This window comes from Pinus tabuliformis, chromosome 5_2 (assembly GCF_031772625.1).
Source record: "Pinus tabuliformis cultivar Carrire ecotype Pingquan chromosome 5_2, CPIR1, whole genome shotgun sequence".
Lineage (NCBI taxonomy): Eukaryota > Viridiplantae > Streptophyta > Pinopsida > Pinales > Pinaceae > Pinus > Pinus tabuliformis.
In genome coordinates this window covers 662,080,006-662,107,108 of record NC_142306.1, presented here as the reverse complement: position 1 = coordinate 662,107,108, position 27,103 = coordinate 662,080,006, and positions in this window count along the sequence as shown.

The window sequence follows — 27,103 nt, the reverse complement described above, 5'->3', positions numbered from 1 at the left end:
TTAGATAAAAGCATGTGTATCATTTTTTTCATCATAAAGTTTTAAATGTGAGTGGGCACTTAAGCATGCAGATGGATATCAAAGTAAACTAATTAATTTCCCTCATTCATTTCACTTTTTACTTAACTAATTTCCCAAAATAAAGTTCAAAGTACTCAAAAACCCTGAGTCAAAGAGGCTCAGAGCATTTCTCTGACTTTTGGAGGGACCGGACCCTCGGCTCAATGACTTATAGGCTATAAGTACTAAATCCCCTCATAAGCATTCATTCCCCCCCTCAAATCATTCATCTTTCCTAATATTCCTTAGGTTAAATCACCTTTATCTAGGAAAAGTATTTGTTCCCCCCACATAACTCATTTTCACATCAGAAACCCACAAAAAACACGATATCCTAAGTTTTATGTGATTATCGGAAAGCATTAAAAACATGAAAATCGTATGCTTAGAGTATGGTGCCCCCTCCACTCATTTGACTAAATTATTGACTTATATATTAAATCCCCTATGAAAACCCTTTCCCATATATAATATTAATTCCCACAATAATTAATTAATCCCACCCCAATTTAATTATATAAACTAAGGTTTTTACCCCCGGACCCACTAACTAATCAATCCTTGATTAAGCTAGTTAAAAACCCAATTAAATCCCACCCAATACCTTAATCCTTGCCTTAATCTCTCATTAAGCCAAAAATCGTCACGCTTGAACGCCCGTCGCGGCCCCCCATTACCTTAGGTGCAACTCCCGTGCTCGACCACCACACGATCTCTCTGTTACACTAAAAAATGTCACCATGACCATTTACAGTTAGGATGACTCTATCAACAGTCATGCTACCCTCTTAGGCAAGTCTTATGCCTCTGCTTTCCATGTCAAACTCCAAAAAAGAGAGAAAGTCTTTCTAAATGTATTTATCTCTGGGGACGCAGGTTCTCTCAACCTTACCTGCGGGGACGCACCCAATGTTCACAAAAACTACGTCTTTGGACGCTCTGTATGTAAAGGTTCAGGTGCGTCCCCCTGAAAAGGTTAAAATGCGCAAGTTTCATCTTTAAAAAGTCACTTGTGGTTATTTCTAGAGCATTCTAGAAGGTTGTTCGACGTGTATTGAGCGCCTCCAGATGGTTCATGCACTCCTACCAAAGAGGAACTTATCCCATCAATAGGGGAGCTATCCCATCCAAAGAGGGGATTATCCCATTGATGGTGGACCTGATTAACTTCCTCTTGAGCACTATAAGTACAGGCATTGGGCCAGAAGGAGGGGAGGTTGAAAGCTATACATTTCTAAGGGTAAATGCTGCAGGAATTAGGACTCCCATTTAGAAGCTTGTGAGGAGAGATTGTCATCTTTACTTGTTCTATTTGGAAGTGGGTGAGCTTTGTCAAAGTAAAGGAGAACTCTTGATGGACCCTGGGAGGGACTTGCACAACACCAAGGCTCAGGTTGTAATTGTTCCTTTTGTTACCTATTAATGCAAATGAGTCCATTCTTCTCAATAACTTGTTATTTATGAGTTGTTTCATGTACTCCTTGGTCTATGTGTTAAATATGTTTTATTCTATGAGATTATCAAGTGCTATTTAATCGTTTGATTGTTAGTGGATGCAGGTTTCAAAGTGAAGGAGGAGCTCATCCAGATCAACAAAGCTTGGACTTCTACAACAGCGTTTGGACAAAGGTAAGAACAAAACACTTGATTTCTCATATTATAATGCATGTTTAGAGAAGGGGCATTTCACCTGTTTCTACAGAACCCCCTCCAAGTACTGAGGTCTTTTCCTTTGATTGGAATAGACTGACAGAACCTCGTCTTCCTTCCTCCATCCCTTTCCAAATCATTGTCAAGGCTGGTGGTAGGGACATACATCGTACTCAGGTAGATGAAGGTGCTTCTGTTAGTATTTTATCCTCAACTGTTTGGAAAGCTTTGGGTTCCCCTCAGCTTGCGCCTATTACGCAGAATCTGAAAGCTTTTAACAGAACCATTAGTGAACCTTTAGGGATCCTTCCTAAGTTTTCTATTACCTTGGAAGGTAAAATTGTCTGTATTGATCTTATGGTAGTTCGAGGTCCCTTGGATTTCAATTTACTCCTTGGGCGAGATTATGTTTATGCGATGAAAGCTGTCGTATCGACACTCTTTCGCGTGATGTCTTTCCCTCACAATGGCAGTATTGTGACTGTAGACCAGCTTTCGTTCCCTAGTCTTGTCTCAACTACCAATAATATGACACCCCTAAATGTTCCTAATTCTAAAGTGGTATCTACCCTGCCACGGGTTAATTATGTGGCAACTGGTCCCATGTTTTCAGTTACCGATGAAAGTGAGTCTCTCACTGGTTGCTCATCTTCCCTTGATTTAGATCCGGTAATTGACATGGAAAACTCTATGGGATTTCTTGAACATGATGTTCTTATCCCTTTTGAGTCCCTTGACATGTGTTCCTTCCAGAGAACTATTCTTCCTTCTGATGAAGACCTCTTGGAAGCCATGATCAAGGTGTGTCCATTGACATGTCTTTCTTCCAGTTGGAAGCCATGATCAGTGTCTATGAGGACAGTTTCTTCCTGTATCAACCTCGTTAAAAAATGAAACAGGCTAGCATGAGGACAGTTTCTTCCTGTATCAACCTCGTTAAAAAATGAAACAGGCTAGCATGAGGACAGTTTCTTCCTGTATCAACCTCGTTAAAAAATGAAACAGGCTAGCATGAGGACAGTTCTTTTCCTCTGTCAACCTCGTTAAAAAATGAATCAGTGATTCGAGGAAAGTTCCTTTTACTGTGTCGACCTCGTTAAAAAATGAATCAGTGAGTAGTGAGGAAAGTTCCTTTTACTGTGTCAACCTCGTTAAAAAATGAATCAGTGAGTAGTGAGGAAAGTTCTTTTTACTGTGTCAACCTCGTTAAAAAATGAATCAGTGTGTACGAGGATAGTTTTTTCCTGTATCAACCTCGTTAAAAAATGAAACAGGCTGGCATGAGGATCGTTCTTTTACTGAGTCAACCTCATTAAAAAATGAATCAAGTAGATTTTAGGATATGTAGGTATATTGTAGAAAGTAGGATTTCGAGGAAAGTTCCTTTTACTGTGTCAACCTCGTTAAAAAATGAATCAGTGTGACGAGGATAGTTCCTGTTACTGAGTCAACCTCGTTAAAAAATGAATCAAGTATGAGGATAGTTCTTTTCTTGTGTCAACCTCCTTAAAAATGAAACAACTCCCTTTTCAAGTTAAATATTGAAAGTAAACCTTCATTCCATCCATCTGGTTGAATGCAATGAAGCCTGGGGGGCATGCACCTCACTTTGCATCATTACACTGGGGGCATGCGAACTTTTTGAGCATAGTTCCTTGTCTTGTGTCAAGCTCGTTAAAAAATGAAACAAGGATAGGTTAAGTAGGTACATTGTAGAGCGTAGTCATGAGCATAGTTCCTTGTCTTGTGTCAAGCTCATTAGAAAATGAATCAAGGATTTTAGAGCATAGTTCCTTGTCTTGTGCCAAGCTCGTTAAAAAATGAATCAAAGTTTTTAGAGTAGAGTTTTTGTTAGGTAGATTGTAGAGTGTAGTTATGAGCATAGTTCCTTATCCTGTGTCAAGCTCGTTTAAAAAATGAAACAAGGGTTTTGAGGATAGTTCTTTTCCTGTGTCAACCTCACTAAAAAATGAAGCAACTCCCACAAGGCTTTCCAAGATCTTGAAAGTAAAGCTTCATTCCATCCACCTCATTGAATGCAATGAAGCTTGGGGGGCATGTACCTCGTTTTGCGTCATTATGCCGGGGGCATGTGAACTTATAACAAGCATAGTTTTTCGTTTCAAGCTTGCGTAAACATGAAACCGAATCCGAGCATAGTTCTTTTCCTGTGTCAAGCTCGTTAAAAAATGAAACAAATCCTCCTCTACTTGAGTCGAGAGTTTGACTAGATCTCATAGATGTTGAGTTGTATATTTAGGTTATTTATTTCAGTTTTTTGTTTTAGGTCCAGTCTTTCAGAGGATCTCGTAACTCAACCTTCATTTCATCCAACTGGTTGAATGAAATGAAGCTGGGAGGCATGCGCTCTAGCAGTTATGCTTAGGGGGCATCAAGCACAGTTTTCTCTCTGTTTCAAGCTTGTGTAAAAATGCAACTACTTTGAAGCATAGTTTTTCTCTGTTTCAAGCTTTTGTAAAAATGAAACCTATTGCTAGTCAATTTCAGTTATTTTCAAGACTCGTTAAACTCATGAAAATCTCGAGATTATTTTGCTATTTTTCATTCTCGTAAAACAAATGAAAATGCCGAGTTCTTTCCGTCTTTTCCTACTCGTAAATTAAATTGAAAGTCGGCCATATGAGTACATTTTTATCATTTTTTCGAACTCGTTAAAACTTACGAAAAAGTGACACCTCAGAGTCATCTTTTAAGCCCTTTTCTGACTCCTAAAATATGAAAAGATTGCCGAGTGTTTCTTTTACACTCGTTAAAACGGAATTAAAAGACGGTCCCCTTATAGCCCTTTTCTGACTGTAAAAACAGGAAAAGATTGCCGGGTTTTTGTCGTTTCAAACTCGATATTGGAAATAAAACAACGTGTCCTTGATCGCTTTTTACTTTTCAGGTCAGTGGCACTAATTATGAAAGTACTCCTTGGTCGCAAGATCAAGCGGTTCCCCCAGGTATTATTTTATACTTTTTCGGGCTTGAGGGACACAAATTTACGAAAAAGTTCAACTTGGAGTCTTCTTAAGTTTTTCAGACTCTCTAAAATTGAAAAATGCCGAGTTTCTCCTATACTGGACTCGTTAAAATTTCACAGTAAAGGACCTGTTCAATTACAAATAGGAACGAACCACTCCTTCCTAGGGTTCAAATCAAAACTAGGTTGGACTCGTCCGAAGGATGAGCTTATAATCAAGCATATGTTATCCTCCTCAAGCTTGTTAAAAATAAAGAGGTACTTGCCAGAAATGGTGGGGGAAAAGAGAGAAGAATGAGCCTATTTGTTACCTTTTGTCTCAGAAGAAACTTTATTACCACTCTTGAACACGACACTTTTTCATTCACCTGGGTTGGGAAATCCTTACCTCACAGTTGATCAAACCACTTTGAAAGTCTTTAACCGGGTTCCGGGGATTAACTTTGAATTATTCATCACCAAGCCATCTGTCGTGTCGTTATGTGTTCAGGAGGTCTGCAAGTAAAACTTTCATCTGCAAAATACTTGTCATCCGTTTGACCATCCCTGAGTCATTCCTTACAGCAACATTTCTTCAACTTGAAAAATGATTTCGTGTTGCAGGCTTGCCTGCAACGAGTCGCTTTCTATCGACATCAGCACATTATCTAGAGAGATGACTTAGAGATCGTCAGTACCTTGAAGTCTGCATGCATCAATGGCAGGTTTCTCGCCTTTGACGTCAGTTTATATCATTGACTTTCGATCAAAGGATTCCGTGAAATGTTCGACATCAACTCATTCATTCACATCTCATGGATTGTACTGGGTACTTGGAGAACCATTGACTTTACTGGTGGTCTCTCTCACGCTTGTTAACAGTTTACATCATTGACTGGTAATCAAGTGGTTTCTACCATGTTCGACATCAACTCATTTATTCGCATGGCTAGAATCGTACCAATTCGAGAAGTAGAAATGAAGACCCTGGATCTAGTTTCTACCATCCAGGCTGCGAGGAGTTTTGTATTCATTATCTAAGTAGACTAATCACAAACAGATGGCTGCGCCCATACTGTGTCTACAAAAGTCTATGATTATGATGTATTGCAAGATCATTCCTGTATCAGAGTAGTTAGTCTGTTAGTTAAAGTTTTAAATCTGAGTATGGGAATGCCTACCTCAGTGATGATATAATCTTATACATGTATTTTGTGTTGAAAATTGCAGGTTCTAACCAGGCTCTCCATGAGATAATCCTTGAAATGATAAAGCGCTTCACCCTTCCTAGATAATACAAAACCCTAATCTATTTCAGGCTTCGCACTTTAGGGGGCAATCTGTTACACTAAAAAATGTCACCATGACCATTTACAGTTAGGATGACTCTATCAACAGTCATGCTACCCTCTTAGGCAAGTCTTATGCCTCTGCTTTCCATGTCAAACTCCAAAAAAGAGAGAAAGTCTTTCTAAATGTATTTATCTCTGGGGACGCAGGTTCTCTCAACCTTACCTGCGGGGACGCACCCAATGTTCACAAAAATTGCGTCTTTGGACGCTCTGTATGTAAAGGTTCAGGTGCGTCCCCCTGAAAAGGTTAAAATGCGCAAGTTTCATCTTTAAAAAGTCACTTGTGGTTATTTCTAGAGCATTCTAGAAGGTTGTTCGACGTGTATTGAGTGCCTCCAGATGGTTCATGCACTCCTACCAAAGAGGAACTTATCCCATCAATAGGGGAGCTATCCCATCCAAAGAGGGGATTATCCCATTGATGGTGGACCTGATTAACTTCCTCTTGAGCACTATAAGTACAGGAATTGGGCCAGAAGGAGGGGAGGTTGAAAGCTATACATTTCTAAGGGTAAATGCTGCAGGAATTAGGACTCCCATTTAGAAGCTTGTGAGGAGAGATTGTCATCTTTACTTGTTCTATTTGGAAGTGGGTGAGCTTTGTCAAAGTAAAGGAGAACTCTTGATGGACCCTGGGAGGGACTTGCACAACACCAAGCCTCAGGTTGTAATTGTTCCTTTTGTTACCTATTAATGCAAATGAGTCCATTCTTCTCAATAACTTGTTATTTATGAGTTGTTTCATGTACTCCTTGGTCTATGTGTTAAATATGTTTTATTCTATGAGATTATCAAGTGCTATTTAATCGTTTGATTGTTAGTGGATGCAGGTTTCAAAGTGAAGGAGGAGCTCATCCGGATCAGCGGAGCTGGACTGCTACAACAGCGTTGGACTACAGGTAGGATCTAAACACTTGATTTCTTATATAATAAATGCATGTTTAGAGAAGGATTGCTCTTGTTTGTCTTGTTTGTCACTAGAGAGTCTTAGGCTCCTAGGGAGGTTGATTTGTGTCCGCACTATCGACTCTTTCCGCCTGACACTCTCCCCTCCCCATCTGACTACACATGTTGATTTTGGAAGGGCTCGAAATCCAAACGTTACCCGCCTGAAAATGGGTTGTTTTCCATTGGGCCCCTAAGGCGACGTGGTGCTCGAAGAGAATCGAGCGGCCTCCCTCCAATACTGCCAAGCACCCAAAAGCTGTGTGAAGTAAAACACTCACCGCTAGCCCGCTACATGCTAAAACAACCATTGTTCACCCCGCTATGCGACAAACAGTCATTGTTCACTTGTACCCGCCAAATTGATTTTTCGTGCATAAATCCAAAAAAGTCCCAAATCATTGTTTCTATCATTTTTTTTCAACTGAAAGCTTCCATGCACGCATCTGTGAACGTCCAAGCTATCAACCCACATATAATTGCACCATTGAAGATGCTACAAAGCTCCCAGATTTCTTTCCAACCTACTTAAAGCTTTTTCAACCGTTCACAAACCAGTCACTAAGTTTTATTAATTGAAATTAAAGAGGAACTTTAGTAACATAAAACCCACCTGGAATTGAACCACCATTAACTTAAAGGCTGACAATTTACCTTCCCCATTCTTAAATCCACAAGAACTAAGAATGGTTGCCCCAATTGCCATGGATGTCAGACCAATTACCACTCCTCACCTAGACCTAGACTACCTTCCCCTTGTTGATAAAGATTTCCAAATCAAGGATAACTCTGTCCATGAATCCCCTCTGAAATTATATTGCCGATAAAGAGATCAATACCTGAACCACACTGATAAATAGGTCTTTGGGAGTCTAATTTGCCTAAGCATCAATTCCCTGAGGTGCACATCTTTCCAAAAATTTTCCATTATTGCCATGCAAACTACATCCCCAGTCAAAGAGCAGTGATGTCCCCTGACCAAACCATACTTTTCACCATCACTGTTGATTCAATCAATGAAATGCTGCAACTACAACCAGGGCAAAACTTAACCCCTATTTCAATTGGAGACCTACTAGACAAATTCCCCAAGCTAACCACTTCAAAGCTTGTTGAAATGTTCCAAACTTTTATTGTAGAAGAAAAACATATCCCAAAAGGTCCCCCCCATATATATATACCATATTTTCTCAATTTAGCCAAGACATTGTAGCAATGATATCTAGTATCTTAGGCTATACTACCAGTGAATACATATATGAAATCATCTTAGCCTTCATGTCTATTTTCACTCCAGGATAGCCCCCTACTGTCATGTATGATTATGCCAAGCACATAGCTAATAGGAAGCATGAAAAATTTCTTAGAATGAGTAATGAAAGAGTATTCAAGTATTCTTCAGTTTTATACCATCTTTTTCTATATTACCAAGCTGACAAGTTCCCTTCACTCTCCAAAAGCTTGATACCAAAAGTCATCCTAGGTCAGTGATTTTTTGGACTCCTTTGATCCATAAGTATGACTCACCATATCCATGCAATGACTTCATATATATTTTTGTACTCCTGTAGTGACCATGCTGCTAGGAAGTCCTCCTCCAAGAATCAGTTCAAATATCAGGAGGATCCTATAGCTTTCAAAAAAACACAAAGTGGGAGATTGGTACTTGTACTAAAATCACACTGAAATTAGGATCTATGGCTATGAGTTGGCCCCATATAAATTGCCCAGATACCTCCCAATGAGGTTATTTTCTCTGGATTACTATAGGCAGATAATCAATTCAAATGAGGTGGATTTTGTTAAAGCCAAAAAGAAGGCCCAACTCAAAATCAAAGATCAACAAGGCCCCTTTGTTTGTAATAGTCAAGAAGCTGGAAAATAAGCAGAGCAAATCCTTCAGAGACTTAAACTAAAATGGAGCTTCATGTGGAGATATGATCCCCTGGACTTCGTCTGCAACAGAAGAAAAAAAAGCAAGATGGCTCCCTACATTCACCATCGAATCCCTGAAATAGAGAAATATGCAAATCAATTGGAATGGGTGGAGAATACTTTAGTGGACAGGAATAACAAAAATGAAGTTGCAGTTGAAAATGCTCTAATTTATCTAGAGAAACGACTTGATGAGGGTTCTTTCCTGCAGGTGCCAGGAGAATCTCAAGTCTAAGGAGAATCTCAAGTCCAAGAAGAATCACAGGCACAAAATGAATCACATATAGAAGAATAATCCCAGGTGCAAGAAGAGTCAGAACATCCAGGCCTATCAGAGAAATTAAATCAAACAGGTATACCAAATCCCATCATGAGTACTCCCCCTACCTTGCAAACCTCTAAATGAGGAAAAAGGCCTCAAAATAAATAGGGAAGAGGCTACTACTTCAGGCAAGGAAACCACACAAACATATGCAAAGACCATCCTTGTCAAAAGGCAAAGGTTAAATCATGTCTCTGAATAGGAATTCACAGAAGAAACAGTTGGGGCCACTAGCACAGAAAGAGAAAGAAGCGGGCCTACCACTCCCTCTGGGGGCACACTAGAACCTTCCACATCGAATACTCAAATGTTGGAAAGGCAACAAAGCATTGAATTATCCTCATTCAGGATGCCAGCTGACAGGGACCAAGACATCAGAGAAAGGTACAAGGATATAAAAGCCAAGAATGAGAGACTAAAAGCCCAGACTTATGCATAGTACTTAAAGATGGCACCTACAAATCAGACAAGGCTTATGTTAGCCTATGATGTGAAAGAAGGAAAAATACAGATGACATTTGTGAAATCTACCACTCAGCAGTTACCAAGAACAACAACAAATTTCAAAAAGATATATTTCGAAGTACTGGCAAAGGACATACATCCTATTGACCAGATTGAGCTGCACAAGCAAACAAGGGAGATGATCTACTCCACCTTGACAGGGAAAGCCATCGCAGCCCACCAATTGAAAAACTCCCTGAATAACATATCAGCTCAGTTCCAATTGGAGAAGGCCTCTTCACAGGAAAAAGACACCAGAATTAAGTCCTTAGAGGACTTAATCATTGAGTTGGGACATGATCCCAAAGATGTAAAGGCCACCGAAAGATTGATAAAGAAGAAGAATGATGATATAGCTGCTTTGAAGAAGCAACTCAATATTCCACCATTGCATCACCCACAGACAGCAGAGGTACTAGAGACACAAAAAGGACAAGAAGAGCTTATGGACTTAGTCCTAAAGCTAAATGACCAACTGAAAGAAACAAAGAAAGTGTTGGACACATTGATTTAGTCCAAACAAAGTGACTTGGCCACCACTTCTAGGACTACCATTCCCATTATTTCTACTACAGTGCCTTCAACATTGGCAGCATCATTGGCACCCATAGCTCCACCTGCCATAGCACTACCTATTACTACTGAATCTACAACTACAGGTGCTTCAACAGAAAAGACAGCAGAGGTGGTAAAAGCCATGAAGGATATGTCAATAGCTTAAAAGGCTTAAGGAGAAAGTGGCAAGCTTAAAAACTGATTGTAAGCTTGCCCAAATACAAGAGAGATAAGAAACACAGAAAGCCTTAAGGATGGGTAAGAAGATCAAGGTACTAGAAAAGGATTTAACTCTGCAAAAGCCACTAGGATAGACCAAGGAGATGCTCTGGGCCAATATCATTGACTCTGTCAATGATATTTGGCCATCAATTCGAGTAATATTTGAACAAGCTGAATTGGTAAAAGTGGCCACTAAAGAAATTGAAAAATTAAAGAAAGATTTAGGAGACCAGCCTGAGGATGCTAATCGACTCATCCACTTCCTGAATAGCAAAAACAGAAGTGAGCTTAATGAGCTTGGTGTAGAGGATAGAACTGAAGCCATCATAGAAGTGAAAAAGGTTCTTTCCAAAAGAAACCTTATGGTTAACCTAGAGGAAAAATGCCATAACATGGAGGTGGGGATTGACAGATTCATGGCCAAGTTTCAGATTTTGATGGATAAAGGCCTTCCCAGTCCTATGGTCATCCATGACAAACTTATGACCCAATTGGACTACACTGATAGATTAAGGAAATTTACCAAGGAACAAGCAAGCACTTCAGGTATCAAAGACTTGCCAACAGGGAAAGTATTGTATGATACTTTAGAGTATCTATTTTTTCTAGAGCATGAGGTGAAACATTTGTTTGTCACTAGGCCTAATTTTTCCCAATACACAGAGGTAGACGAGATCTTATAGAAGAATGCTCAAAGTAAAGTTACATGAGGATGAATGGTGGGAAAATATGACAGATTTAATATAAGTTACCATAGTAAATCTGAAGGCTACCAGATGAAACATGTAAGAGACAGATTAACGGGGTCAAAGAGTAGCAAGTTAAAGAGTATCAGTAAAAGATTAAAGATAAAGATGATTCCAGTGTACAAATATCAGCCAGCTTAAAGGGCTCAAATTCAACTGCAATAGCCAGCACTACCACAATAAGAGGGACAACATGATGCAGTTTTCCATCTATCTCTCTCTTCATGCTTGAAGATATTTTTATTTCCTTAATTAAATCTCAAACTGTTATGAGATATTTTGTAATATTTTTTGTATAAATACTTCACATTTCGAAGTATTTAGGGTGGATTCAAAGACATTTTTTTAGAATTTTATCTAAAATCAAAGTGTTATTGTATCAAAGCTAGATTGGCTTTCTGGATCATGGAATAAAGCTCAAATATTTTTCAGGATTCTTGTGTAAAGAGAAAATCAAATAGGTATTCTCTCATGTGTATTATTGTTTTTCCTTGTGTTTCTTAATAATCATATGTGTTTCTATGAAATCTGAATGGTAAACTAGGAGTGATATTTCAGAAATTTCTTTAATGCACTCTGTCTTGACTATTTACATTCTTAATGTTTTTTATTAAACTATCTTAGTTAGGGAATTCTTAAATGCTCCCTTACTTCCATAGTTTCTCCCCCTGGTTTATAGCAAAGGATTCTTAATTGCCCTTTGTTCATGATCACCTATTTTCTTTCATTCTGATCTCGGTCTAAGGATTCTTCATTGCCTTTTCACCCTGGTTAGAACCATCTCATCCATTAAGCCTGAAAATTTTCCTTTTACTTTGTTATCCTGCCCTGTGAACATTCCTTTTAATGATCTGGTCCAGTTAAGTTATCCTTTGATTGACTCCATAGCCCAATCGCTTGAATACCTAGCTCTATCCATATGTTCCAAGAATTCCACCACCCAACCTTCAATCCAAAATCAAAATCCTCATGAACACTAAGAACTAGCATAAAATCTAATAAAAAACAAAGTTAAATCATAAAGAGAGAGCCCTCTCTGGACTTAGGTTAGCTAGAACCTGAGTCTAAAATATTGTTTTGTGGTTACCACGGATTATTCCTTCTTTTGATAACTTCTAGGGAGAACTTCTGAGTGATAAAAGAAGCTTCGTAGAAAAAAAATATAGTGAAATTTCCACGATGACATGTTTGAAGAAATGAAAGCCTAGAATCCAAAGCTCTGAAACCAAATGTTATGCAAGCAGCTAACAAATAGATAGATCGATGACTTAAAAAATATTCTCTTCGAGGGGCAAACCTACTTTACATTACATAAATGAATAATTCTTGGATGATACCAATTATAAGACCTCCTTTGTATATATAGGAGTCAAGGGGTCACAATATAATTAGAGCCTACATAACAATAATAATGTAAGGGAACAACATAACAATAGTGGGCTTCTATGGGGCACAACAATAAAAATAATAGCGATACACTAGTATTAAAGGGACCTAATAGGAAATTTCCTCCATGCAGTCATATCCCATAAGTAACCATCCATACCAACCTCCATTTGATTGCCTCCTGCATTTCCAACTTGTGATGAAGAACTACTATTGTTGTAGTCATTCCTAATTGGTGAATTTGGACATAGTGGGAATTGAATACGTGGTTGATTCAACCATTCTTTGTACTCTTTCTCTCTAATTCTTTCTCTTAATGCAACCTTCTCTCAAGTTGATATTGTAGTGGAGTGCTCCGAAAGATGGTAGGTGGGTTTCTCATCATCACTAGAATCCTAATTTCAAAAAATATTGAACATCATTACTACAATATCAATGATATTAGTAAGTATGCCAATGCAATTGGTTTGTTGAAATTACATTATACTAAACAATCATTACCATAGTTGATCTAGAATTGCAGCTGGAAGATGTCATGTTCCAATTGGCAGGGTGAAGAGGTTGTCCATTTTCATCTACCAACTTCTTGCAACATGTTGCTCCTGATAAGAGTTTCTGACATTTTCGAAAATAATATGGAGTAATATTTTCTACATCTAAACTCGATTCTGAATCGGGCTCCTGCAAATTTGGATACATTTTTATTCAGACTGAAATGGATTAAAAAAAAATCAATTAGATAATCAAAATATAAATAAAATCTGAGCTTACTAGATATGGAAAGGGAGAACTCCGTGATGAGCCTCAGTACTGCAACAAGAATGCTGCAATTCCTAAGGATACCAACTCTAATTATCAACCTGGGGTTTGTACAAACTTAAGAGGTATCGACACTATATCTGTAACATACAATGTGTCATTCCTTCGCTGCCATGATGTAATGGATGTTGGGTGTGGAGCCTGATTATCTTTTGTATTCAAAGGTATCGCCACATTAGACCCCAGTTCCAAATGGGGGAAAAATATTCGCTGCAGGGGGGGTCCAGGGGGGGTGGCTGCGACCTTTGGGGAGCCCCCCCCCCCCCCCCCCCTTAGCGGGGGGTTTCGGGGGCAAAGCTAAGAATAGATGTAAAATTGCCTTGTAAAAGTATAGTAATTTCTAGTCAATCTGGGTCGTTCTTTCGCAGCCCACCAATTGAAAAACTCCCTGAATAACATATCAGCTCAGTTCCAATTGGAGAAGGCCTCTTCACAGGAAAAAGACACCAGAATTAAGTCCTTAGAGGACTTAATCATTGAGTTGGGACATGATCCCAAAGATGTAAAGGCCACCGAAAGATTGATAAAGAAGAAGAATGATGATATAGCTGCTTTGAAGAAGCAACTCAAGATTCCACCATTGCATCACCCACAGACAGCAGAGGTCCTGGAGACACAAAAAGGACAAGAAGAGCTTATGGACTTAGTCCTAAAGCTAAATGACCAACTGAAAGAAACAAAGAAAGTGTTGGACACATTGATTTAGTCCAAACAAAGTGACTTGGCCACCACTTCCAGGACTACCATTCCCATTATTTCTACTACAGTGCCTTCAACATTGGCAGCATCATTGGCACCCATAGCTCCACCTGCCATAGCAAAACCATTACTACTGAAACTACAACTACAGGTGCTTCAATAGAAAAGACAGCAGAGGTGGTAAAAGCCATGAAGGATATGTCAATAGCTTAAAAGGCTTAAGGAGAAAGTGGCAAGCTTAAAAACTGATTGTAAGCTTGCCCAAATACAAGAGAGATAAGAAACACAGAAAGCCTTAAGGATGGGTAAGAAGATCAAGGTACTAGAAAAGGATTTAACTCTGCAAAAGCCACTAGGATAGACCAAGGAGATGCTCTGGGCCAATATCATTGACTTTGTCAATGATATTTGGCCATCAATTCGAGTAATATTTGAACAAGCTGAATTGGTAAAAGTGGCCACTAAAGAAATTGAAAAAATAAAGAAAGATTTAGGAGACCAGCCTGAGGATGCTAATCGACTCATCCACTTCCTGAATAGCAAAAACAGAAGTGAGATTAATGAGCTTGGTGTAGAGGATAGAACTGAAACCATCATAGAAGTGAAAAAGGTTCTTTCCAAAAGAAACCTTATGGTTAACCTAGAGGAAAAATGCCATAACATGGAGGTGGGGATTGACAGATTCATGGCCAAGTTTCAGATTTTGATGGATAAACGCCTTCCCAGTCCTATGGTCATCCATGAAAAACTTATGACCCAATTGGACTACACTGATAGATTAAGGAAATTGGCCAAGGAACAAGCAAGCACTTCAGGTATCAAAGCCTTGCCAACTGGGAAAGTATTGTATGATACTTTAGAGTATCTATTTTTTCTAGAGCATGAGGTGAAACATTTGTTTGTCACTAGGCCTAATTTTTCCCAATACATAGAGGTAGACGAGATCTTATAGAAGAATGCTCAAAGTAAAGTTACATGAGGATGAATGGTGGGAAAATATGACAGATTTAATATAAGTTACCATAGTAAATCTGAAGGCAACCAGATGAAACATGTAAGAGACAGATTAACAGGGTCAAAGAGTAGCAAGTTAAAGAGTATCAGTAAAAGATTAAAGATAAAGATGATTCCAGTGTACAAATATCAGCCAGCTTAAAGGGCTCAAATTCAACTGCAATAGCCAGCACTACCACAATAAGAGGGACAACATGATGCAGTTTTCCATCTATCTCTATCTTCATGCTTGAAGATATTTTTATTTCCTTAATTAAATCTCAAACTGTTATGAGATATTTTGTAATATTTTTTGTATAAATACTTCACATTTCGAAGTATTTAGGGTGGATTCAAAGACATTTTTGTAGAATTTTATCTAAAATCAAAGTGTTATTGTATCAAAGCTAGATTGGCTTTCTGGATCATGGAATAAAGCTCAAATATTTTTCAGGATTCTTGTGTAAAGAGAAAATCAAATAAGTATTCTCTCATGTGTATTATTGTTTTTCCTTGTGTTTCTTAATAATCATATGTGTTTCTATGAAATCTGAATGGTAAACTAGGAGTGATATTTCAGAAATTTCTTTAATGCACTCTGTCTTGACTATTTACATTCTTAATGTTTTTTGCTAAACTATCTTAGTTAGGGAATTCTTAAATGCTCCCTTACTTCCATAGTTTCTCCCCCTGGTTTATAGCAAAGGATTCTTAATTGCCCTTTGTTCATGATCACCTATTTTCTTTCATTCTGATCTCGGTCTAAGGATTCTTCATTGCCTTTTCACCCTGGTTAGAACCATCTCATCCATTAAGCCTGAAAATTTTCCTTTTACTTTGTTATCCTGCCCTGTGAACATTCCTTTTAATGATCTGGTCCAGTTAAGTTATCATTTGATTGACTCCATAGCCCAATCGCTTGAATACCTAGCTCTATCCATATGTTCCAAGAATTCCACCACCCAACCTTCAATCCAAAATCAAAATCCTCATGAACACTAAGAACTAGCATAAAATCTAATAAAAAACAAAGTTAAATCATAAAGAGAGAGCCCTATCTGGACTTAGGTTAGCTAGAACCTGAGTCTAAAATATTGTTTTGTGGTTACCACGGATTATTCCTTCTTTTGATAACTTCTAGGGAGAACTTCTGAGTGATAAAAGGAGCTTCGTAGAAAAAAAATATAGTGAAATTTCCAGGATGACATGTTTGAAGAAATGAAAGCCTAGAATCCAAAGCTCTGAAACCAAATGTTATGCAAGCAGCTAACAAATAGATAGATCGACGACTTAAAAAATATTCTCTTCGAGGGGCAAACCTACTTTACATTACATAAATGAATAATTCTTGGATGATACCAATTATAAGACCTCCTTTGTATATATAGGAGTCAAGGGGTCACAATATAATTAGAGCCTACATAACAATAATAATGTAAGGGCACAACATAACAATAGTGGGCTTCTATGGGGCACAACAATAAAAATAATAGCGATACACTAGTATTAAAGGGACCTAATAGGAAATTTCCTCCATGCAGTCATATCCCGTAAGTAACCATCCATACCAACCTCCATTTGATTGCCTCCTGCATTTCCAACTTGTGATGAAGAACTACTATTGTTGTAGTCATTCCTAATTGGTGAATTTGGACATAGTGGGAATTGAATACGTGGTTGATTCAACCATTCTTTGTACTCTTTCTCTCTGATTCTTTCTCTTAATGCAACCTTCTCTCAAGTTGATATTGTAGTGGAGTGCTCCGAAAGATGGTAGGTGGGTTTCTCATCATCACTAGAATCCTAATTTCAAAAAATATTTAACATCATTACTACAATATCAATGATATTAGTAAGTATGCCAATGCAATTGGTTTGTTGAAATTACATTATACTAAACAATCATTACCATAGTTGATCTAGAATTGCAGCTGGAAGATGTCATGTTCCAATTGGCAAGGTGAAGAGGATGTCCATTTTCATCTACCAACTTCTTGCAACATGTTGCTCCTGATAAGAGTTTCTGACATTTTCGAAAATAATATGGAGTAATATTTTCTACATCTAAACTCGATTCTGAATCGGGCTCCTGCAAATTTGGATACATTTTTATTCAGACTGAAATGGATTAAAAAAAAATCAATTAGATAATCAAAATATAAATAAAATCTGAGCTTACTAGATATGGAAAGGGAGAACTCCGTGATGAGCCTCAGTACTGCAACAAGAATGCTGCAATTCCTAAAGATACCAACTTTAATTATCAACCTGGGGTTTGTACAAACTTAAGAGGTATCGACACTATATCTGTAACATACAATGTGTCATTCCTTCGCTGCCATGATGTAATGGATGTTGGGTGTGGAGCCTGATTATCTTTTGTATTCAAAGGTATCGCCACATTAGACCACAGTTCCAAATGGGGGAAAAATATTCGCTGCAGGGGGGTCCAGGGGGGGTGGCTGCGACCTTTGGGGAGCCCCCCCCCCCCCCCCTTAACGGGGGGTTTCGGGGGCAAAGCTAAGAATAGATGTAAAATTGCCTTGTAAAAGTATAGTAATTTCTAGTCAATCTGGGTCGTTCTTTAAGCGAAGATCTGATGGTAGAAGTTATGTTTAATTTAGGGTTTTTTGCCCTAGAAGGCAACCCCTCACTATATATGAGGGAATTGTATTGCGTCTAAGTAGATCTGTATTCTGAGTGAGAAAGAGAGAGGAGATTGAGAGCGAAGAGGGTGTTACAGCGGATCTATTGTAGGTTGCATCTCTTCAGTTTGCTGGATAATATAAAAGGAAGGACTAGCTATTTCTCCATGGACGTAGCCCAAACTGGGTGAACCACGTGTATCTTTGTCTCTCTTGTTTTATGTGTTTTTTGTGTTTATATTTCAGCAATATTTTATTTGTTCCATTGCTCCGTAATATATAACTTTCTAACAACTGGTATCAGAGCCGAACGTCTATTTGGTTGATAAACTCGCAGGAAAGAAGGGTTCCTCGTTCGAGTGGGAGCAATGGTGGAAGATAGTAAGTTTAGGGTCGAGAAATTTAACAGCCAAAACTTCTCACTGTGGAAGATGCAGATGGAAGATTATATGTATCAGAAATATCTATACCTACCATTGGGCGGAAAAACAAAGATGTCAACAGGTATGACAGATGAAGAATGGAACCTTCTCGATAGAAAGGCACTCGGAACAGTACGGTTGTGCCTCGCAGCGTCGTTCGCCTTCAACATTTCGAAGGAAACAACAACGAAGGGTTTGATTAAGGCGTTGGCGAAACTATATGAAAAACCCTCGGCCTCAAATAAGGTATTTCTTATGAAGCGTTTATTTAATATGAAGATGTCAGAAGGTGGATCTGTTGCAGACCATTTAAATGATTATAATACTATTACAAGTTAGTTAAATTCTGTAGGGGTAAAATTTGATAATGAAGTTAGAGCTCTATTATTCTTGTGCTCATTGCCAGAAAGTTGGAATGGTAATGGCCATTAGTAACTCTGTTTCTGGATCTAATACTTTAAAGTTTGATGATGTTGTCGGTGCTATCCTTAGCAAGGAAATGCGACGGAAAAGCTCTGGTGAGACATTGGGTAATGCTTTGAGTGCAGAGTCTAGGGGAAGAAAAATGGAAAGAGGAAAGAGCTAAAGATATCGCAGTAAATCAATGAAAGGAAGATCCAAGTCCAGATCAGGGATAGTCTACTGCAAATGCGGAAAGAAAGGACACCTAAAGAAATATTGTAGATCCCGGAAGGGAAAAGAAGGAGATGCATAGCAAGAAAACAATCATGAAGCAAATGTGATAGGTGAGGTGTTACAAGATGCTCTGATTCTTTGTTTCGAAAATATTACTGATTCCTGGGTGGTAGATTTAGGGGCCTCATTCCATCCACACCTGATAAGAAATATTTTCATGACTATGTTCAAGGAGATTTTGGATAAGTCCGTTTGGGTGATTATAAACCCTGTAAAATTGTTGGAATGGGTAAGGTTCTTGTAAAACAACAGAATGGAAACCAATGGCTACTAAAGGAGGTAAGGGATGTTCCAAATCTGAAGAAAAATTTGATTTCAACAAGACAGTTAGGGGGTGAAGGTTGTGTGACAACTTTCACAGATAAAGCTTAGAAGGTCAAAGGAGCCCTGGTAATAGCAAAAGGCGAAAAGGTTGGTACATTGTATATGGTATTTCTAACTTTGTTAATGCTTTAACTTCCAAAGGAGCAGATTCAACATTATGGCATCATAGGGTCGGACACATGAGTGAGAAGGGGATGAAGATCCTTCACACAAGGAATTTGTTGCCAGGTTTGAAGAATGTTGATTTGGACTTTTGTGAGAATTGCATTTATGGAAAACAGAAGAGAGTCAGATTTCTCAGAGTTGGGAAAGAAAAAAAGAGCAAAAAGTTAGAGCTTGTGCATACAGATGTATGGGGACCTGCTCAGGTATCATCTCTTGGTGGCTCTCGTTATTATGTTACTTTTATTGATGATGCAACTAGAAAAACTTCGATTTATTGTATTAAGAATAAATCTGATGTATTTGATACTTTCAAGAAATGGAAAGCTTTGGTTGAGATTGAGACAGGAAATAAATTGAAGTGTCTCAGATCAGACAATGGAGGTGAATATTGTAGCAACGAGTTTGATAGGGATGGTTCAGAGCATACAATTCATAGAGAGAAGACAGTTCCAAGAACACCACAAGAAAATGGTGTGTCATAAAGGATGAACAGAACAATCATGGAGCGTGCAAGGTACATGAGATTTCATGTAGGATTGCCTTTACAATTTTGGGCAGATGCTGTAGATATTGTTGTTTATCTAATAAACAGAGGGCCTTCAAGTTCCCTGGATGGTGGTGTTCCAGAGAAGCATGGACAGGTAAAAAGGTAAACTACTCTTTTTTAAAGCCTTTTGGTTGTGAGGCCTTTGTCCATATTAATAAAGAAAATAGAACAAAGCTTGAGGCAAAATCAAATAAATGTACCTTTATTGGATATGGTGTTAATGATTTTGGTTATCGCTTATATGATTAGGAAAATCACAAAATCATAGGAGAAGAGATGTAATATTCAATGAAAAGGTCTTGTATAAGAATTAGTTGCAGGAAAAGAAACAAGAAAAGGAAAACAAGGAATACACAGTTCTTGATGAGATCACTGAAAAAGTAAAGGTGCCTGAAAATAATAATAATCAACAACCATAACAACAACAACCACCACAATAGAAACAGGCACCCCAAACACCTGAAAGTGGTGTTAGAAGATCTACCAGGATAAGTAGACCCCATGAACGATGCTCTCCTTCATTATATTATTTATTGTTGACTAATTCTGGTGAACCCGAATGTTATGAAGAAGCAATGTAGGTTGAAATCAGGAAGAAGTGGGAGCTAGCCATGGAAAAAGAGATGGACTCCTTAATGCATAACCAGACTTGGGACTTAGTCAGGTTTCCTGCAAGTAAAACTACATTGCAAAATAAATGGGTTTACAGGCTGAAGGAAGAATATGGAGGAAAACAGAGGTACAAAGCTAGACCTGTGGTGAAGGGGTTTGCACAGAAGAAAGGTATTGATTTTGATGAAATATTTTCTCTTGCTGTTAAAATGACTTCAATCAGAACTATTCTAAGTCTAGTAGCAACTGAAGATTTGCATCTTGAGCAATTAGATGTAAAGATAGCCTTTCTCCATGGGGATTTGGAGGAAGAGATATATATGCAGTAGCCACAAGGATATGAGGTAAAAAGGAAGGAGAAAATAGTGTGCAGGTTGAAGAAGAGCTTGTATGGATTAAAACAGGCTCCAAGGCAGTGGTATCTAAAATTTGACAAGTTTATGTCTGAACAAGGTTATACTAGATGTCACTCTGATCATTGTGTTTATCTAAAAAAGCAAAATGATGGCAGCTATATTATATTGTTATTGTATGTGGATGACATGCATGTTGCAGGTCTAACATGCAGAAAATAAATGTGCTCAAAAGAAAATTGGCAAATTCATTTGCAATGAAGGATTTGGGAGCTGCAAAACAAATCCTTGGTATGAGAATAACTAGAGACAGAAAAAATCACAAATTAACATTGTCTCAGAATGAGTACATACAAAAGGGGTTGAAAAGATTTAATATGCATAATGCAAAACCAGTCAGTACACCTTTTGCTAGCCATTTTAAACTTAGTAAGGAAATGTGCCCAAAGTTCCATATGCATCAGCAGTTGGAAGCTTAATGTATGCAATGGTCTGCACAAGGCCTAATATTGCACATGGAGTGAGAGTTGTAAGCAAGTACATGAACAATCCAGGAAAGGAACATTGGATGGCAGTGAAATGGATTTTCAGATATTTGAAAGGTACCACAAATCAAGCATTATGCTTTGGTGGTTCAAACATTTCTCTACAGGGATATGTTGATGCAGATATGGCAGGTGACAAAGATAACAGGAGGAGCACTACAGGATATGTATTTACTGTAGGTGGAACAACTGTCAGTTGGGTTTCGAAAATCCAAAGTGTTGTTGCACTTTCAACAACAGAAGCAGAGTATGTTGCTGCTATAGAGGCTAGTAAATAAATGATTTGGTTACAAAGTTTTATGGGTGAATTAGGTAAGGAGCATGATATGGGCACGTTATATAGTGATAGCCAAAGTGCCATTCATCTTGCAAAGAACTCAGCATTTCATTCTAGGACTAAACACATACAGCTCAAGTACCATTTCATACGATCAATGTTGGAAGATGGAGAGTTGAAGTTGGAAAAGATACACACTAGCCAGAATCCTGCAGATATGCTAAAAAATGTTGTAACTAGGGAGAAAATGAGAATATGCTCAGTTTCAATTGGTCTTCAAGTATGATGAAGAAGATGAGAAACAGCCAGGTCCAAAGAGGAGTCATTGTCCAACAAATGAAGCAGCAGTGGAGTTGCTATAATCAGTCTCCAAGTGGGAGATTGTTGGGTGTGGAGCCTGATTATCTTCTGTATTCAAAGGTATCGCCACATTAGACCCCAGCGTTGCCGCCCAAAAAATATTCGCTGCAGGGGGGTCCAGGGCAGGGCAGCTGCGACCTTTGGAGAGCCCCCCCCCCCTAGCGGGGGGTTTCGGGGGCAGCGCCCCCGAAGCTAAGAATAGATGTAAAATTGCCTTGTAAAAGTATAGTAATTTCTAGTCAATCTGTGCCATTCATTAAGTGGAGATCTGCCGGTAGAAGTTATGTTTAATTTAGGGTTTTTTGCCCTAGAAGGCAACCCCTCATTATATATGAGGGAATTGTATTGCGTCTATGTAGATCTGTATTCTGAGTGAGAAAGAGAGAGGAGATTCAGAGCTAAGAGGGTGTTACAGTGGATCTGTTGTAGGTTGTATCTCTTCAGTTTGTTGGATAATATAAAAGGAAGGACTAGTTCTTTCTTCGTGGACGTAGCCCAAACTGGGTGAACCATGTATATCTGTGTCTCTCTTGTTTTATGCATTTTCTGCGTTTATATTTCAGCAATATTTTATGTGTTCCATTGCTCCGTAATATATAATTTTCTAACAATGGAGTGAATCTAATAAAATCATATCCTAAATTAATTGAAAAAATGGAAATGCTCGAAATGGAAAATAAATTAATCCCAGGTAAGTACAACAAAGTGTAATTGAAATCCTAAGAGCGCGAATTCAAATAAATAGGCCTCATCCACATTGTAAAAAGGCATGTCCTAATTGATTTTTTTTTCCCTCAACCATTTATTTAGATCCTAGGGGTAATTATGCAACCCTAAGGGACCAAAACCAAACTTATTGATCGAATATGGGCAAGTATATACACGTTGGAATGTTTTTAAGAGATCTTGTGGCTACTACATGATGTTACATATTTGCTACATGAAGTTATAAGTCACCGAATGACCAAGAAAATCAAATCGAAATTGGATGGGATAATTTTTTTTATTGACTATCATGTCTTAGGTCTCCATTCCAAGTGGAATCACTCAAAAATACCTCTGTTAACCCATGTTCAAAGATAGCATAAAATTACTAGTCTAAAACCTAGAAATTTGAGAACTAGTGAGCTAGTAAATCTATCAAATGCTTAACCTAATCAAGTAAAAATGCAAGGGGGTGAATTTTTTATTAAAAATAATGCTTTTTATGATCTAATACAAGTGGGATCAACTCGATTTAAGCTCATTAGAATGCTCTAAAAAATAGAAGAAATTTATTGTTATTTACCACAAGGGACTTCGAGAAATCTAGATTTGGGAATAAGAAAACTCAATGATTTGGGAAGTGGCTCAATGATTACTATGACCTTCCAAAGATGTTATAATGATGAAATGATACTTTTGATCCTGCAAAATAACTTACTTCAACCATTTAACCCAATCCTACAACAAGAAATCCTTAATACTAAATGCAGAAATAGAAAAAAGACAAGAACAAGAGATGCATGTGAATAAGAAGTGAAAAGAAGAAAATTAAATGATACAAAAGAGCTCTGAGGCTCCTGGGATGGCCAAGCCTAAGGAAACTCAGAGTCTTATGAAGGAGACCAAGATTTAGAAGCTGAACATGGCACCAATCTTCATTATTTCCATCAATACAATTACATCCTTGCAAGAAATGAAAGTGGAGCTGCAAAAATACGAGTTCTCTCTATAAGAAGACTAAGAAAAATCAACCCCTAGAGGAAAATTCGACTTGGTACTTATACAAAATGATTAAGAAGCATTCCCCATGAAAAGAGGAAGTTTTCCCCACCAAAATCCATCAAATAGTGGATTTGGTTCCCAATACTAGGAATCTGCATTAAATGATAGGGAACACATTCCTAGACTTTCTCAATCATTGGAGCTCCATAATCTATGCAATAATTTCATAATATCTTCTTGATTTATTATTTAATATTAATCCTCCTATAGTAGGGAGCAAGTCCCTAAATTATATCCTCCTCCAAATCTTCATAATCTGCCCAATATTCTCACAATATTCCACAAAAATATATGAAATTATCCATAAACCTTCATAATGAACATATTAAAGCTAAAAATACATTATCTAATGCAAAAAGAGACGTTTAATGTGCTTAAGGATGGTCAGATGGGTCTTAATTTGTGTCTATTTTATAGGCCCATCATACCCCCTGTTGAAAGTGTTGCTCATCCTCTAAGAAACTTAGTGACCTCATTGTGCCTCATTCATGGTCCTGGTGGCCTCCCTGATTTGTACATTCATGCCTTTTTCCCCTTATGAAAGATGGGTTCTTTAAGATTTTTCGGTTTGTCAAGGTCTTTCACATCCTTTTCTAATATCCTTCTACCTCTTTCCACCATTTGGACACCTTTGGAACCCTCAAAATGCCCTTAGATGAGATCCTGTAGTAAATTAGGACATCTTGTAGTAATTCCTCTAGTAACTATAGGAAACGTTGTAGCAGCCTGTTTAAACCTATTTTGAGCAGAACTGATAGTCTGAGCCTAAGGTAGGCCCTCAAATTGACTTCCATGCCCCTCAATGCCATTTTCGATCGACTTTTCCATGCCTTTCTCCCCTTTCTATAACATCTTCTAGGCATTGGACAAAACCTAGAAACAGGTTAGAGACCCTTTGGAAAGCTTATTTACATCATTGCAGTTTGAGTTCTATTTTCATGGTGAATGCCTTCTTTCCTTTTGTTGTCTTCTTCGTCTCTTTTGTGGTCTAGATGATTGCCTAATGGGCTTTAGAGATCTCTATTTTGATTAGGTCACTCTTAGGCACTGCCATTTTGGATTCTAGCACAATTTGTTTCTTTCTTCCTTCTTGGAGCAACATTTTTCCTTCCAGTAGTAGTCATTCTTTCTCTTTTAGGGTCTTCTAACTATATGGGAGTGATGAGAAATGATGTAGAGGGTCTGGAGGATGATTCTAGGGCTCAGAGGGAGTAGTGTAGGTTTGTGAAAATGGAGAGGATGTACTCAGTGTGTTTTTTTCAAGAAATTTTCAGGGAGAGACAGAGTATAGGGTTTTTTCTTGAAAAATGTTAATTTTTTTATTATGAAATGGAAAGGATGAATGATGGATAGATATTGGATATGAAGTGGATGGAGGGCTTTGAGTGCTTTCGTGACTTGGCCTTTGCACAAATTTCCTCTTTTAACTATTGTCCTCACTCCTTAAAATCATCACCCTTCCTAATTTGGCTTTTCCACATTGCATGAGTGATGGGGTTAGCTAAAATTAACTATTTGAGGGTGGCTGAGACTACTGACCCATCCTTAGATTTATAAGACCTCACCTCTCATGCATTGACAACAAATTTCTAACTATAATATGCTCAATAGAAGAGGTCAAGAATATTGCATACATGTACCTACTTGATGGTTGTTGGAGAGACATACATGCTATTGTTGAGTTGATGATCGATCCATGCTTCCCTGGAGGTGCTAATTTTCTTTTCTTGCTTTTGCAGAGGTCTTCATAACTTGCTGATTCTTTGATTGATAAGGTTGTTGTGTGCAATTTTCTTTCCAGCGTTCAATATTTTGCTGGTGGAGTGGATGGAGTGCTTGCTAAGGAGAGTGTGCCTCCTTTTCAATATTAAGAAATGGCTTCATTCTGCTCAAGGTGGCTAGATCTTCTATTGTGTGAGTGAAAAAAGAATTGATGTTGAGTTATGTTGTAACTGTGCAGGTTGCTTACAAGATGGATTTTGGTTAGATGGAGTGGACGAGTGATGAAAGTGGTGTTAGGGGAACTATATCGACCTTCCCTAAAGAATACATGACCGTTTGACCCCTTTCTCCAATCATATTTCCCCCTATAGCTTCTTCTCAACCATCTTGTAGTACTACAAGATCTTTTTGTAGTAATTCGGGACAACCTCCTGTAGCATACCTGTTTTGTCAATATCTCCCAAACGGTAGAATGGATTGCCCTGAAATTTTCTGAGCCTGTTCCCATCATCCATATACGGCTCCCCATAAAAACTCTTGGCCAATGGATGCACTAATCTCGAAAAAAATAAAAAATGGTTGTAGGTGATGGAGGTCGATTTCTTGAACATTGTGCACTGGAATTTGCTTAAATTTCTAGGGCATGTTACCATCATCGATATGCATCTCCCCATGAAACAACTTTCCAAATGGATGCACAAATATCGATAAAATTCAAAGTTGGCTGTAGGTGATGGAGGTAAATTTATCAAAAAGTGTGCACTAGAATTTGTTGAAATTGATTGGGCATGCTCCTAGCATCCATATGCATATCCCCCTAAAACAGATTGGAAAATGGATGCATAGTTTTCAAGATATGACAAAAATAAATTTATGCTCTATGTATTTTTGTTTCGTCTAGTAACTACAGGATCTTCCTGTAGAATTTCAGGACAACAAGGAAAATGAGTGGTAAAAGCTTGGGAATGATGAGTGGATGGTGGGAATAGATGAGGGTGATGGATTGGTATGGCCTTGGTCCTTCTAGAGAATCTGAGCAAAGGAGGAGAAAGTTCAAGTTTGACTTCCTTTGACTAGGCTTTTGATCAACATTTCTTTTGGTGGCTAACTTGTTTTTGTTTCTTGCAGAGGTTGAAGAACACCTGCATTCATGAGAGAGAGATACATGGAGCAAAATTTTTCATTTTTTGTTCTTTTTTCTTCTAGGCTTACTAGTCGCCTCAATTAGGTTTTCAACTAGTAGGTCTACCTAGGTGCCTGAAAGGAGGTTTTCACCTATAGTCTTTTATTTTTCTCTTTTTTCCAACCCATTGACTGCCTCATGGAGGTTTTAAATCAATGAGCCAATCTCGGGTGCCTCAAAATAGGTTTTCACCTTAGATTTTATTTTTTTCTCTTATTTTTCATTTTCTATTTCTTTTCTTATCCTACTCTAAAAAAAAAAAAAAACATTTTCAAGTGTAGGAATACTTCCAATGGAGCCACTTGCATAACTGCATGACAGATAAAATCATG